This window comes from Bufo gargarizans, chromosome 1 (genome assembly GCF_014858855.1).
Source record: "Bufo gargarizans isolate SCDJY-AF-19 chromosome 1, ASM1485885v1, whole genome shotgun sequence".
NCBI lineage: Eukaryota > Metazoa > Chordata > Amphibia > Anura > Bufonidae > Bufo > Bufo gargarizans.
In genome coordinates this window covers 234,857,334-234,871,726 of record NC_058080.1, presented here as the reverse complement: position 1 = coordinate 234,871,726, position 14,393 = coordinate 234,857,334, and the positions used below count along the sequence as shown (strand labels likewise).

The 14,393-nt window shown below is 40.6% G+C and overlaps 1 protein-coding gene across 1 annotated transcript in view; it reads left to right on the top strand.

Annotated features, from left to right (window-relative positions):
- ANKRD50 (ankyrin repeat domain 50) overlaps window positions 1-7,513 on the top strand; it is a 94,855-nt gene extending 87,342 nt beyond the window's left edge. Inside the window, exon 5 of the mRNA XM_044302241.1 lies at window positions 4,567-7,513. The gene's annotated coding sequence lies outside the window, so the exon portion shown is untranslated. The remainder of the gene's footprint in view (window positions 1-4,566) is intronic.
- Window positions 7,514-14,393: the final 6,880 nt, after the last annotated feature.

Genomic DNA, 14,393 nt, shown 5'->3' with positions numbered 1-14,393 from the left:
ACATGATTTCCCTAGAAGAATCCCATAGTCATGTTTAAAGTTTAAGATAACATTCTGAGTTTACACGTTTTATAGCCTTAGCTGAATGACAGCAGTTTTTCCAATGGTTTACAGCAGGGATGTCAAACTCGTGGCCCTCCAGCTGTTGCAAAACTACAACTCCCATCATGCCTGGGCATACTACAGCTATCAGGGAATGATGGGAGTTGTAGTTTTGCAACATCTGGAGGGCCATGAGTTTGACATCCATGGTTTACAGCTTCAGTCTTGAACTATTGACCCTCCATTTCCTTCACTAATACAAGTGTCTCTAGTCCTGCAAAACACATATTTACTTAATCCCTTATCAGTGAGAGGCTAGGTAAACCATGGGCATTGTGTTCCCTGTAACATCAGAACACAACACAATGGAAAGTATATGTATTGCCACTCCTAATTGTGCATTGCGTGCCATATAGTGAAGCATATGAAAAGCATGCTTCTTAACATCACTGAACGCGTTTGTTTTGCGGTTACGTGAGGCACTGCATGCATTGGCCTTTATTCTTACAGTAGAGAAGTCATTAATTATAACTGTTTATGAATTTGGACATTTAAACTTGCTTTTTTATTTTTTTATTCCAATTTAAATTTAGTAGGAGTCGGAGTCTGTTCATTTTTTGCCGACTCCGACTCCAGGTACCCAAAATTGACTCCGACTCCGACTCCACAGCCCTGGCTCTGACTATTCAGCCCTGCCTCCTAGTGCTCCAACCGCTCATTTGCATATAAATAATCTGCAGCTATTTATCTTGCAGACAAATTGAAGGTATTGTTTTAATGAGCATGAGCAACCCTAACGGGCAGTATGCCTTGTTTAATAGGGTTGATCCTGGTGACAGAGCTGCTTTAAATGAACCTTTAGATTCTCTAAATGGGAAGATATCGGTCTATGCCTCTTGTTTACACTACTTTTCATCTGTGGAATATAATGTAGTTTCTCTCCTTTAAAACTAGTCTTGAATAAATAATGTAAAACCAGCCATACACATCAGACGGCTGTCCCAAGCCTCCCATACATATGGATGGCCGGCCATACCTGCATATATAGTGAATTGATAAAGGGAGAAAGCTGCTTCCAGAAGTGTAGAAAATCCTATATGCCTGGTCTTTATCGGCATTGTCATCAGCCTTCGCGGAAGAGACAGGATGACACCTCAAACATTAGATGGTTGGCTAAACCAGCCAAATTGGTGGGTTCAGCAGACCATGTAGATCTGGTGTGTGGCTAACTTTTGTCTGTGCTTTACAGCCTACCATTAGAATAGACCATGAACATTTAACCAGTGAGGGTCCTATCCCCAGGAATCCTGCCGATTAAGCAGAATGAAAGGCTGAGCATTTAAGTGAATGGAAACTAAGCTGCAGTACTATGTGCCACTGAGCCTGTGTAAACAATAGGGCAGATCTACTAGTCTTATAGATGGTGTAAACTTAAAGGGGTTCTCCAGGAAAGCTAAAAATGAAAATACTGAAAAAAAAAATAAAAGTTATTATAAATACTCTTAAATGCCTTTTAATTATTTAGAATGGCTCATTTAGTCTAGGCGACAATGAGTGAAGGAGCTAAAATGGCAGCTCTTAGATTTAGGCCTCATGCACACGACCGTGTTTTGTTTCCGTGCCTGTTCCGTTTTTTTTTTTTTTTGCGGATAGGATGCAGACCCATTCCTTTCAATGGGTCCGCAAAAAACCCGGACAGCACACCGTGTGCTGTCCGCATCGGTATGTCCGTTCCGTTGCCCCGCAAAAAAATAGTGCATGTCCTATTTTTTTTTCTCGTTTGCGGACAAGGATAGGCAATATTACAATCCGTAAAAAAAAAAAAGAAAGCGGAGGTCATACGGAACGTTATCCTTTTTTTCTGCAGATCCGCAATTTGCAGACCGCAAAACACATACGGTCGTGTGCATGTAGCCTTATGCTCATAAAATTCCGTCCTTCTCGTGACACTGCAGGACGGCCTGTGTGAGAGAGTCTTCCGGTCTCAGCACTGTGAAGCTCTATATTATGTGCAGATGACAGCTGAGATAACTGCTCCGCTGTGTCTCTGTGCTTCCGAAAGCAGTTTTCCTCATCCCGTACTCGGAGGCTGAAGGGTAGGAATGAGGAGCAGACGCGCTGCTGTGGGGGAGGAGTGTCAGTAGAAAACACTTCAGCCTGCGAGTCCGGGATAAGGTAAATCCTTTTGGAAGCAACAGAGGAGCAGTTGTCTCAGCTGTCATCTGCACATAATATACAACTTCACAGTGCTGAGACCATCAGACTTTACATAGGGCTCTGTGCTCTGCTTTCTCACACAGGCCATCCTGCAGTGTCAAGAGAAGGGCGGATTTCATGCTCCTAAATCTAAGTGCCTCCATTTTGGCTCCTTCACTGATTGTCCCCTAGACTGAACTGTTCCCTGAGAACCCCTATAAGGCAGTTTAGACAGGCAAATGGAGTGGCCAATTGTTGGGAAGGAAGCGTTCCTTCTCGACAGTCGACTGCTCGTTCAGTGAAGGAGACCGCACATTTACATGCAACAATCTCCTTCACGGTATGAGGACGAGGGATCGCTATAGCCTTTCCTCATCACCATACAGATTCAGTGTTGGTGTGCCTGTATGAGTGATAGGATTACCCAATGAACGAGTGTTTTTCTCCTTTATCGGGTAATCGGTGCCACGTTTAGATGGCCATATTATCAGGAACGAGCATTCCTAATAATCTGGACGATTATTGGTTCGTCTAAATCCACCTTTAGGCTGTATAGACCTGCACCAGATTTTTCACAGTGGCTCTGTCTGGATGATGAATGTGGTGCATGGATAAACGCTGTTATCTAACTCTATACAATCTTTTGGTTGGCTTACTTTATGGCAGAATAGTAGTGAAATTATAGTGCAAAATGGCATGTCTTCAGCTGCTCCCCCTTCCCAGAGAAGCAACACCTGTATCCCACTAAACACTGTCCTTTTATAACTAGTCTAAACTGAAGAAACCCTAGGACCTAGGTGCACCCAAGATTCTTCACTTTTTAGACAGATTCTAGGAGCAGACACGTTAGCAAATCTGCGTCAACGAGGGTGGCTACAGCTCTCCCCTTATTCTAATGATCCGCAGGGTTCCATTGATCAGACCCCCACTGATCTAATCTTAAACCCTTAATAAGTTTGCCCATCTGTAGTGTTGGGGAGTAGGACCTTTGCTGTCCGAACCCATTACTGCACTACCTAGCAAGATCTGCATTGACTTGTCACTACAGTTTCTAAAAAGTTCCCAAAGGAATATCTGCAATATTCCAATATATCTAATGGAATTTTCATGGTTGATTGTTTTTTTTATGAATTTAAGCAGTTTTTTGCTACATAGTTGTTAAGTTACAGTATGTTCTTGAAGTTTAAATAGAATTTTGCTTATTATATTTTTGTTAGGCTTAACTCCAAGTCTTGGTAAAATAAAAAAAATGGAATAATGTTGTGGTTAAGAGACTCTTAATGTACTCCACTTCCATTTAAGCAGTTGTTCTCTGAAAACAAAAATAGCAAATTATATTTGTTAATTTTGGTTACTAATCAAAATATTCCCAGTTTGTATTCAGGGGAGAGGTACAGCATTACAGTAACATGTATAGTCAGACTAAAACTTTGCCACTGGTACAGAGGTTTTGAAATTTTGAAATTAGTTTTCGGTTCAGGTTGTGATATAATGTGAATTGCGTTATGGATTCCGTTACCACGGACCATAACGCAATTCCATGACTGAATGCATAACGGAATGCCTTTAGAGGCATTCCATTATTCATTCCGTCATAATAGAAGTTTATGGCCTTCATAACGGACTCCAGCATAACGGAAACCGGACAAATCCGTTATGGAGGCCATAGACTCTGAAGGCATTACGTTATGGAATTGCCTTATGGTCCGTGGTAACAGAATCCATAACGCAATTCACATTTTACCACAACCCGAACCGAAAACTAATTTCAAAATATGAAATTCACTCATCCCTAGTTTTGACCTTCAGTGAAATGTACACAACTAAGATATGGTGATCGGAGTTGGTGGTAAAAAAAAACATTATTCTGGTAAATGTTATAATTCCCCTAAATCAAAGGTGATTTCATACATATCTATAACTATAATGTAAAGGTAAAACCTTAGTTGTAAGGTGCGTTAAAATACATTGTCTGGACTGCCGCGCATGCGCTCTTGAGTCCTCTCCATTATGTTAGAACATCACAGCAGTCCGGACTGTGTATTTCAATGCAGCTCGGAGTGCTGAAAGTGGGGGAACTGGGGTCATTAGGAAAATAAAAATGAGTGATCTGGACTTCATATGTGCAGTACTACGCATGTATTAAGCTAGACAATGGTCGAAAATCGGATTCCCTTTAAATACAATCTCCCACTTTTAGAACACAGACCGAGGGAAATCTGTCAAGCATGTCACATACATTTGCCACTGATATATTTTCAGCAAATGACTCCTTTGTGAGGTATAGGTTACCTTCCTAATATAAATGTATGTTTTATTTTTTAATAGGTTGAAAAAGCACAAGACGATACTATACTAGAGAATAGAAGACACCGACAATTGCAAAGCTATCACTTTTCTTTTTGTTTGTTTCTGCGAAATCTGAAGTGAATTGAACTTGAAAATTGCTTTAATGTGCCTACCTGTAGGCCACTTAACAGGAAATAAAATGTGCTTAAAGATGTTTTGTGCACAAAAATGCACTTTGTAACTGCACCTAGAACCCTTTTCCCTATTAAAACAACTGCAGCGATCAGCTTTTCAGATGGAAGTGAAATGTGATAAATATGCATGTCCTGCCATGAGCTGAATGACTTCCCCCCCCATTCGTCTTGTTTCTCCTGTTTAGTAAGAAGACATGCAGCCAAAAGAAGTCCAGTCCTGACAGCATCTGAAAATATTACCTGTGCAAAGCAGGCAAGAGTTGTAAATGGAAAATGAAGCCTATTTTTTCTGCAGTATTTACCGACAGTATGTAATTAACAACCCGCGTCTTGCCTAGACATGCCCTGCACAGTCAGAGCCGAGCAGTGCCCACCACCCCCCTTTTGCAGTGGAGTTGAATGTATTAAGCTCAACTTTCCTTCAAACCATATTTATCCACCACTGACAATTTCAGTGTTATGTATTTTTCTGGTGTTGAATAATGTTCTCGACGCTTATTTAAAGAAACTTTGTGACCGGTTATGTTGTCTGTGTCCCGTTAGAGGAAGGAGTACATATTTACCTGTTGGGCAGATACCCGTGTATGAGCTAAACTTGACTATAGTTCCCTACATAGTAACGTTGACGCGTATTTATTTTCCATGCGCCGCTCAAGGGTAAGAATATCATAGTGATGACTCTGCTGAGGAATTGCAACATGTTATCAAAGTTTGGATTTTCTTGTCCCTGTGGGACATATACTTAATACTTTAAAACAAGTTCTTAAATCGTAGCATTAAAAATGCTAATGGCTAATTACATCTTACCAGGGGAGTACAGTGGCTTTTCCTGCGCTTCCGAGTCACCTAAAAGTTACCAGTCTATACTGATTTTGCCTTTTGTTCACTATTTATTATTTTGAATTAATAAATGTCCATGTGACAGGTTTCCCTTTATCAGCAGATTATCAGCCTGTGGTTCTAGGTTTTATATTTTTATTTTTGTAGCTTTTTTTTTTTTTTGAATCGTGCACAGTTTGCCGTATATTAGCGACGACCATTTTGTGCACCGAACCAATGATAATGGCAGTTAAAGGAGTATTCCGGTAGGTAAAAGTTATCCCCTATTCATAGGAGAGGAAAATAACTATCTGATCGGTGGGAGTCCTGCTGCAGGGGCCACTTGCAAGGCCCACTTTTACTCCCCTGAAATGACCAGAGCGTCCGGTCGCACATTCCCACGGCCGCTCCATTAATTTCTATGGGAGTTCCGGAGAAAGCCAAGTGCTCTACCCAGTTATCTCTGGAACTCCCTTAGAAATGAATGCAGTGGCCGCGCACATGTGCGACCAGCAGTTTCGGTCATTTCAGGGGGCCTGCAGGGGGTACGTGATTGATGGGGGTCCCAACAGTAGGACCCCCCACCGATGTGATAGTTATTCCCTATCCTGTGGATAGGGGCTAACTTTTACCTACCGGAATACCCCTTTTGAGGATAACACTGATATATTGAGGATCCATTTTATGTAGTTCACGACTTTGCTGCCCCAGTTTTGTGTAGTCAGCCTGCTGTTTTGTTAGAGGCAGAAGAAAGAAAGAAAAAAAAAAGCATTGTGCCACATAGCATAATCAACCAGCACCATTGGTCCCCGGGGAAACCTAGAGCAATCGCCCACCTTGTGAAGTTGTGCGAAAATGGGCACAACAACACTGTAGTGTGCATGTAAAGGAGCATCAGTTGGCTGCAGCTCAGCACGGTCCAGATGCTCCTAGGGTCACTGCTGGTAGTGTGTGTGTGTGTGTGTATATATATATATATAAGTGTAGCGCTGCCAGACGGTGCAGAAAGGACTATTGTTTTGGACCTGATGACGATATGGTGCCCACATTGAACTGTGCTGCCAATTGTATTGTACAAAAAAAACTACAAGTCCTTTCTTCACCAGCTCGTAGCCCTGCGCTTTTTATTATTTCTTTTTCTATCTGTAGTCTTACTAGGACTGCCTTTAATAAGTATTTAATTTTCAGCCAAAATTTTGATATACCATAATTGGGAGGGATAAGTAATTTTTTATTTACATTTTTTCCCCCTTTGGTCATTATTACCACTTAAGAACTTGTATTAATTGCTAAAACCACTAGAGTTTTTTTGTAATCCTTTAAAGGGAATGTCCAGTTTCCTGTATTGATGACTTAGGAGCACTGCATTCTTTCCCCCTAATGGGAAGGATCAGTTATAGTTCAAGTAAATGAGATGAAGGAGCTGTAATTACACTTGCTCGCCACTGCAGTGTTGACGGTGAGCTGATAAACAGTGAACAGAACGCTGCATTCGCATGATCGCTGCGTTCTCTTTAAACAGCTGATTGGCGGGGGAGTCAGGAGTTGGATGCCAGCTGATCTGATATTGATGACCTATCCTGAGGATCAATAAAGGAAACCAGACAACCCCTTTAAAGATGCTTATATCAGCTGGAAAAACTGACTCAACTGCTCTGAAACATTTCCATTTAATCCTTTGTTTCTTATCAGCCAATGTGCGTTATTAGTGGTTTTGCTTTATGAACTCAGCAGTATTTCATTTGTCTGTATTATGTTACTTTACAAATCATTTACTCTGCTATGCAAATGTATTTTGCACCATCCTTTATTGGAAAAAGAAACCATTCATTTTACTTTTCTTTTTATTAATGTAAATATCCAATGTAAATTGAATTAAACATTGTAAATTTCTTTTTATTTTATTCCTTGTATGATATTCAGCAAAAGACTCCTATGTATATGAAAGTGCATAATAAATATATTTGCTTTTCATCAAATATCTAACTTTTCAAAATCGTTATCACTCCAGACTTCCTCATACTCAAGCAGTATATCTACCCATACATGTGATTTAAATAGGGAGAGAGGAGAAAGCCGCCTACAGACACCTCTGGTGGGAACATCACCTGCGACAAAAAAAAGCGTGGGGCAACAAAATTCAATTTGGCCGATCCTTCTCATCTGTCAGCATAGAGTCGGGAGCTCCTCCTACATATTAGATTGTCAGCTGGTTCCACCACAAATAGCGGGCTGGCTCGACAATACACAAATTTATGGGGCCTTAACACATGAAACACAGGACCTTAAGGAATTAAAAGAACACTAGGGGTACCATAATGCGTATGTGACAGCAATATCTAACTATCTCATTGGACAACTCCTTTCCATATATTACTTTTTCATTTCATATTTCTTCTTTTGGACAGCTTTTTTTTAAACACCCATCCAACAAAATGGATTGTCCAAATGAAGTAAATTTTCCCCTCTCTCAGCAGGAAGTCCCAGCATAATCAACAGTGCTTATCGGCTTAAAGAGGTTGTGTGTTTTTTTTATTTTTTTATTATTATTATATTGATGACCTATCCTCAGGATAGGTCATTAATATATCAATTTGTCGTCCAACTCCCGACACACCAGCCTATCAGCTGTTTGTATAGAACGCAGCGGGTGTATGAGCTCTGCCTTCTCTTCACTGTTTACCTGCTCACCATTGCAACTGCAGTGAGCAGGTGCGATTACAGCTCATCTGTCCCTATTCACTACAATTGAACGGCTCTATCCTATTCCCTTGAACAGGAAGGAGCCATCCCTTTGAAGTGATTGGGAAAATTGGAGCAGATGCTTATAGTGACCAATCATATTATCGCTCTCATTTTATAGAATTTCTCTGTTATGATTTGACCAACTCTTTATTGGTAGCTAAATAAGACTCTATCATATGCCATATTTTTGTGATATAAAGGACTATATTAATGTATTTACTTGACTGCTCTTTCCCATTTGTTATCAAATATTATAACCATCCCTTGGCCCATGCCTTAAAGTGTCCCTGAAATCTTTTGATATGTCATAGCAAAGGTTTTGATCGGTGGGGGTCTGAGTGCTGGGATCTGCACAGATCGCTATAACGAGGAGAGAAAAGCGCTCACATAGTGCACTCTCTCCTTGTAGCAGGAGACTGTCTCAGTACAAAGTCTATAGGCCTGTCTGATTCTGCCTCCTGCTGCGAGGAGAGTGCTATGTCAGTTCTTCTCTTCTCCTCATTCTAGCGAGACCCCCACTGATTAAAACCTACGACATATCAAAAGTTTTTTGAAGGTTTATCATACAGTATATGTGGGTACTCTCCGACATCTAGCAAGGATCTGAGACCAAATCTTCATTGCCCATTGAATTGTGCACCTTAGGGTATCTCCACACAGTGATCTTTTTTCTTAGATTTCACAGTGTATTCCATACAGAAATCTGCATCCAAACTGCACCCCATTGTTTGCAATGGCAATCTCAGTGCTGTTGAGTCAGCCTGAAATTTCTGCTACAGATTCTCCCACAGATTTTTCCAACTGAGGATGTATGCACATACCCTAAGGCCTAATGCACACCACCGTTGTTTGTGTCGGCATCCGAGCCGCAAAAAATGAGGACCCATTCACTTCAGTGGGGCCGTAAAAGATGCAGTACTCCGTGTGCTGTCCGTTTTGCAGACACTAATGGGCATTTCTATAATGGCCCGCCCATTCCGTTCTGCCAATGATCCGCAAAACACATCTTGGTCATGTGTATGAGGCCTAAAGAGGTTTATACCCATAAGAAAGCTGACCGACCGCCTCACCAAAAACAATCAATAATGAACGTACCGAGCATGCACGTTTAGGGCATATGTTGCTACCGGACACCTTTGGTAAGTCTTATCTCACACAGGAATGAACTATTGTAGTTGACGTTGGAACAGTTGACTGCTCTGATACAGCTCTAAGCTTCCTGTAGCATCAGTATGGGAAACCACATTCAAATGTATTGCTACTCTCAAAAGAGAACTTTTATTAGCTAACAGATTAAGCTACAATTTTCCTCATGTATAGTGGTAATATAGCGTTATATTTTATTATTTATAACAGTATCACTCTTTGTTTAACCAACTGAGATGAAAATTAATTCAGTTTCTTAAATCTGCACGCCTTTTGTTGTTAATGAATGCTGAAAAATGTCTTCTGCCTATGCAAACATCATAAGTAATTAATGAAGAATGCAGTAAGACCGGATTATGTTTACATTGTTACTTACGTGATTGGATAATTACATCATCTTACATTATCCACTATGAATTGTAATACTAAATCTTAAATCTCAGACAGTAATTTAGGTGTGGATCTTTAAAAACCAGATAGGATTAAGTGGGAGTATAACACGACCTGCCATAGGCCAACAGTGCGATACACAATGGCTGCCAAAAGCTGCAGCTGAAGAGACGGAGATCACACTGTGCAAATATGTGCATCACTGCCGTGTGACATTTCTATTGACTTTTGTCAAGTGACAGTATGAGGCATGAGACACGAGTAGCAATGGGAAGAAAAATGTACACATCTCACTATTCAAAGATACAGCAGTAGAGCACAACCAATGTACTGATGAGAGGCAAAATCCCGAAAACAGCTGTTTACAGGTGGGTTTCCTTTGGGAGGAGACTCTGGTTTGGCTAAAATCTAAAGTCCTTTTAATTCTTTAAGGACCCAATTTTTATTTTTATTTTTTAAATCTAATGGCACTTTATTTGTTAATATCTTTCAGATGCTTGTGCTTATTTGTGAGACATTGGGGCAGATTTACTAATAGTGTTGCACCACTTTATTCTCTAAGAATATGAATCTTAATATTAATATTAGACAAATGTACTATTTTTGTGCATGGACCTTACTAAATTTGGAGTATCGTAGAATTGTCTGTGTGCCAAACAAACTAAGTCTTTTATGCCACCAATAAGTTTTGGCGCACGCAGGTGCATTTATGCCACTTTCCTTTGCCATTAAGCCACACCCTTTGTCAGACTAGGCATAAAAAGCTTGGAAAAGTATGTAAAACACTTGCAGACAGCTCTATTCTTATGGAAAGATGTTAATAAAGAATTATTTGAACCAAAGGAACTGTGAGTAGGAATCATTTGACTCACTATATTATGCTGCTTTGACAAGTGGACCCAGGGGCGGACTGGGAACTAAAAGTGGCCCCATGTTGTAGGTGGGTCCAAATTGACGGAAGATGGGGCAACATATTTAAGGCTCATGCACACAACTATGTATTTTGAGGTCCTCAAAAAACGAATCTGCAAAAAATACGAATGATGTCCCTGTGCATTCCCTATTTTGCAGAAGGGAACAGCTGGCCCCTAATAGAACAGTCCTATCTTTGTCCGGAATGCAGACAATAATAGGACATGTTAATTTTTTTTTTTTTTACCGAATGGAGATACTGACATATGGAAACGGAATGCACAATGGAGTAGCTTCCGTTTTTTTTGTGGACCCATTAAAATGAAAGGTTCTGCATATGGTCCGCAAAAAAAAAAACTGAACGGACACGGAAAGAAAATACGTTCATGTGCATGAGCCCTTAGTCAGGGACAACAGAAGCAGACAGGACCAACAATACCATAGTGCAGAGCAATACACCGCCCCAGTTAAACCAAATACCACAGTGCACCGCCACCTGTGCCACAATATTCAAATGTGTCACTGCCCTGAAGACGTCAATACAGTTGAATAAAGGAGGGCACCCGCGTCTGCTGGTCAGGTGCAAAAGAGAGAATCTGTTCCTTATTAACCCAGACGGCCACCTGTGAGGAGGGCTTGGGTGGCCCTCCTAGGCATCGGTCCAATGGGAAATTTCCCTGTAAGGTCTATGGCCAATGAAGTGAGTGGTTTCTGAACAGTGTGGTGGAACTCAAATGCAGGAAAAACTAAAATATATTGAATGTGCCACTAAAAGTTAACTGGATTGGTCAATGCAAAACAAGCAGTTTTTTGTTAATAATTAAAGGGGTTTTCCTAGATTTTACTACTGATGACCTATCCTCTGGGACACCCAGGACCCCGCCGATCAGCTGTTTAAGAAGGCACTGGCGGTCCTGTGAGCAGCCATCTCACAGCTTTTCCTAGGTCAATGATGACCTGTTTATTGGTCATGTGGGCTAGGCGCAGCTCAGCCCCATTGAAGTGAATGGGGCTGAGCACGATACCAAGCACAGCCGCTATACAATGTACAGCAGCTGTGCATGGTGAGCAGGGAGAAGGCCACTGTGCTCACAGGAGCGCCACTGTCTTCTCAAACAGCTGATTTCTAGGGGTCCTTTTGGACCCCCCACGATCAGATACTGATGACCTATACAGAGAATAGGTCGTCGGTAGTAAAAGCTTAGAAAACCTTTAAAAAAATTACCTAAATGTCCACTTTATGTTGCCATACATTTTTCAAACATATTTTTATTTTGACAGGACACAAGAAAGCTTATGGCTTCCGTCCCCTCTGTTATGCCTCATAGGCTTCAGGCCACTAGGCCATACACAGGGGTTTTAAATGGGTTTCTGATCTGCTGGCATTGAAGGGGGTTGAATACTTTTTAAAAATAACGTTACCTGCATAAAGAAAAATAATCTTGATGGCAGTTTTCTAACATCTCATGAAATGCCAATGGTAAAAGACCGTTGGTCTGTCTCAATCATAGGGGCAGCGTTGTTTATGTACTGGCAGCTTTAGTTTTAGTGGCATTGTTTTCTGCCCGTAAGTTTTTAAAACTTCTCAGATCAGCTAAAATCTGCTAAACATATCATTCTTCTCTAGCGGGTCTATAAGAAGGAGTGTTTGATATTTTCTAGCCCACACAGAATGGTAGAACACAGCATCAGCATTTATTTCTACTTGTTTGGCTTTGTTTTCTCTGATAATATTTCCTAGGGCTTTAGGGACAACAATATAATAAGCAAACTCAGGCTATAAAGTAGCATTTGTTACTAGCAATGAATGACTCAGTCATAGTAAACCGTGTTTTGTTTTAGTACAAGAATCTTAAGAACTTAATTTTACTAGTAAAGTAAATGAGTAGGTTGTGAATAAGGGCTGTTCAAACAGTGATCTTTTTATTTCAAAGGAAGGAACGTAGCATGGACCAGCAATCAGGACAATCACCTCAATTGTATCCTGATCTAATGTACCTTAGCTCTGCTGTGCTTGAAGGAATACTCAGAGAAATTTATTTAGAGCCATTGACGTTTGTGGTGTTTAGACCTAGATGCTTTAATATTTCCCTTGTGTATGCAGCATTGCCTACAGGTTTTCTGTGGGGAAATGAAAAAAAAAATGCTGGTGTAGAACATGTCAAAAATAGAAAGAACTGAAGCTATCCTCCCCTCCACTAATCTCCCACTGCTATTGGATCCCCACTGCTGTGTATTTCCTGTCCCAGTTTAACATGTTGGAAATGTTTGCTCAAAAATTAAATGACCTTAGCGGTGACCTTCTTCAGCCAGTGATTGGCTGAGCTGGACTTTCCAATCATTTCCAGCATTTCGACCTGGGTAAGGAAGGGGAAAAGGGAGTGGAGGAGGTGAGTAATGATTCTTTTTTTTTGTTAATATTATTGTGTTGGACAGGTTCTGGCATTTATTTATATTTTTTATCTCCCTGGAGAACCCCTTTAAGAATTATAATTCACAGCAATATTCTACTATATTATACTAACTTCCCACATCCATGTATATAAGCTATGAACTTCTGTGACCCCTACACAGCGAGATTAGAACAGAGATCCAATGGGAGTCATCTGTACATTAAAATGTAATATAAGAGGTTGCATCATGATGATGGGACATATGGATTGGAAAACCACCTCTATTAACCAGGCTGAAAAGCGGTTGCTTACATAGGTTTTGGCCCCAACGGTCCATGTTTCTGCTGCAGGGGAAATGCCAGCCAGAACGTCAGCTGTTGTCAGGTTTCTGAAGCCGGACCCACACTGATCAACTGGTCACTATGACCGCTCAAAATAAAAAAGGGTCATGATAAGACAGCTCATTGACCATAAAGACATGCTTTTGGTGGTTTGAAAAATGTGATCGGTAGCGTGTATGTTGGTCCCTTGCTCTATTCACATCTGTGGAACTGATGTAAACGGGTGAGCCAACAAGCACACTACATAGCAAACACACTCCCATTGATTATATATTTATCATCTATCCTATGGATAAGTGATAACTAGAAATGAGTGAATCAGTTTTTATAATTCTCAAATTCTACACAAACTTTTAAAAATAAAATAAAAAAAAGTCCACTGATTGCTGGAGGCCACTCGACATAAACACAGTGAAAGAGGGTGTTGCAGCAGAGAATCCACACATTGAAAACTTCCCTGGGCACTGTCTTTTCTTAAAGACAATTCTCTCATATAGAATAATAGTATTAACTAAATTGCACCTCTGAGGCAGAGTAGGAGAACGTCTGCCTATCCATCTCAACATCAATTGATTTGCATGCAAGGAACAGGGTTTCATAAATGAAAATCCGCATATCTAGGATTCTCTGCAGGCAAAAACCAGGAGTTGAAGACATTGTTTGTCCTACCACAGAGATCAGCAGATCCATCACAGCAGTCCAAAATGACTGCAACTCAGGGCAGTGCCACATCAGTTACAAGAAATAGGCATCTGAAGAAAGATATCTGTGGCACTGTGAGATGGGATATCTTCATCCTGTATAGCCTAATACATAGCCTTCATCCTGTAAGGCCTGATACATACAGTGCCTTGCAAAAGTATTCACCCTCTTGACTTTTTTCGTGTTTTGTTACATTACAGCCTTAAGTTCAATGTTTTGTTAAT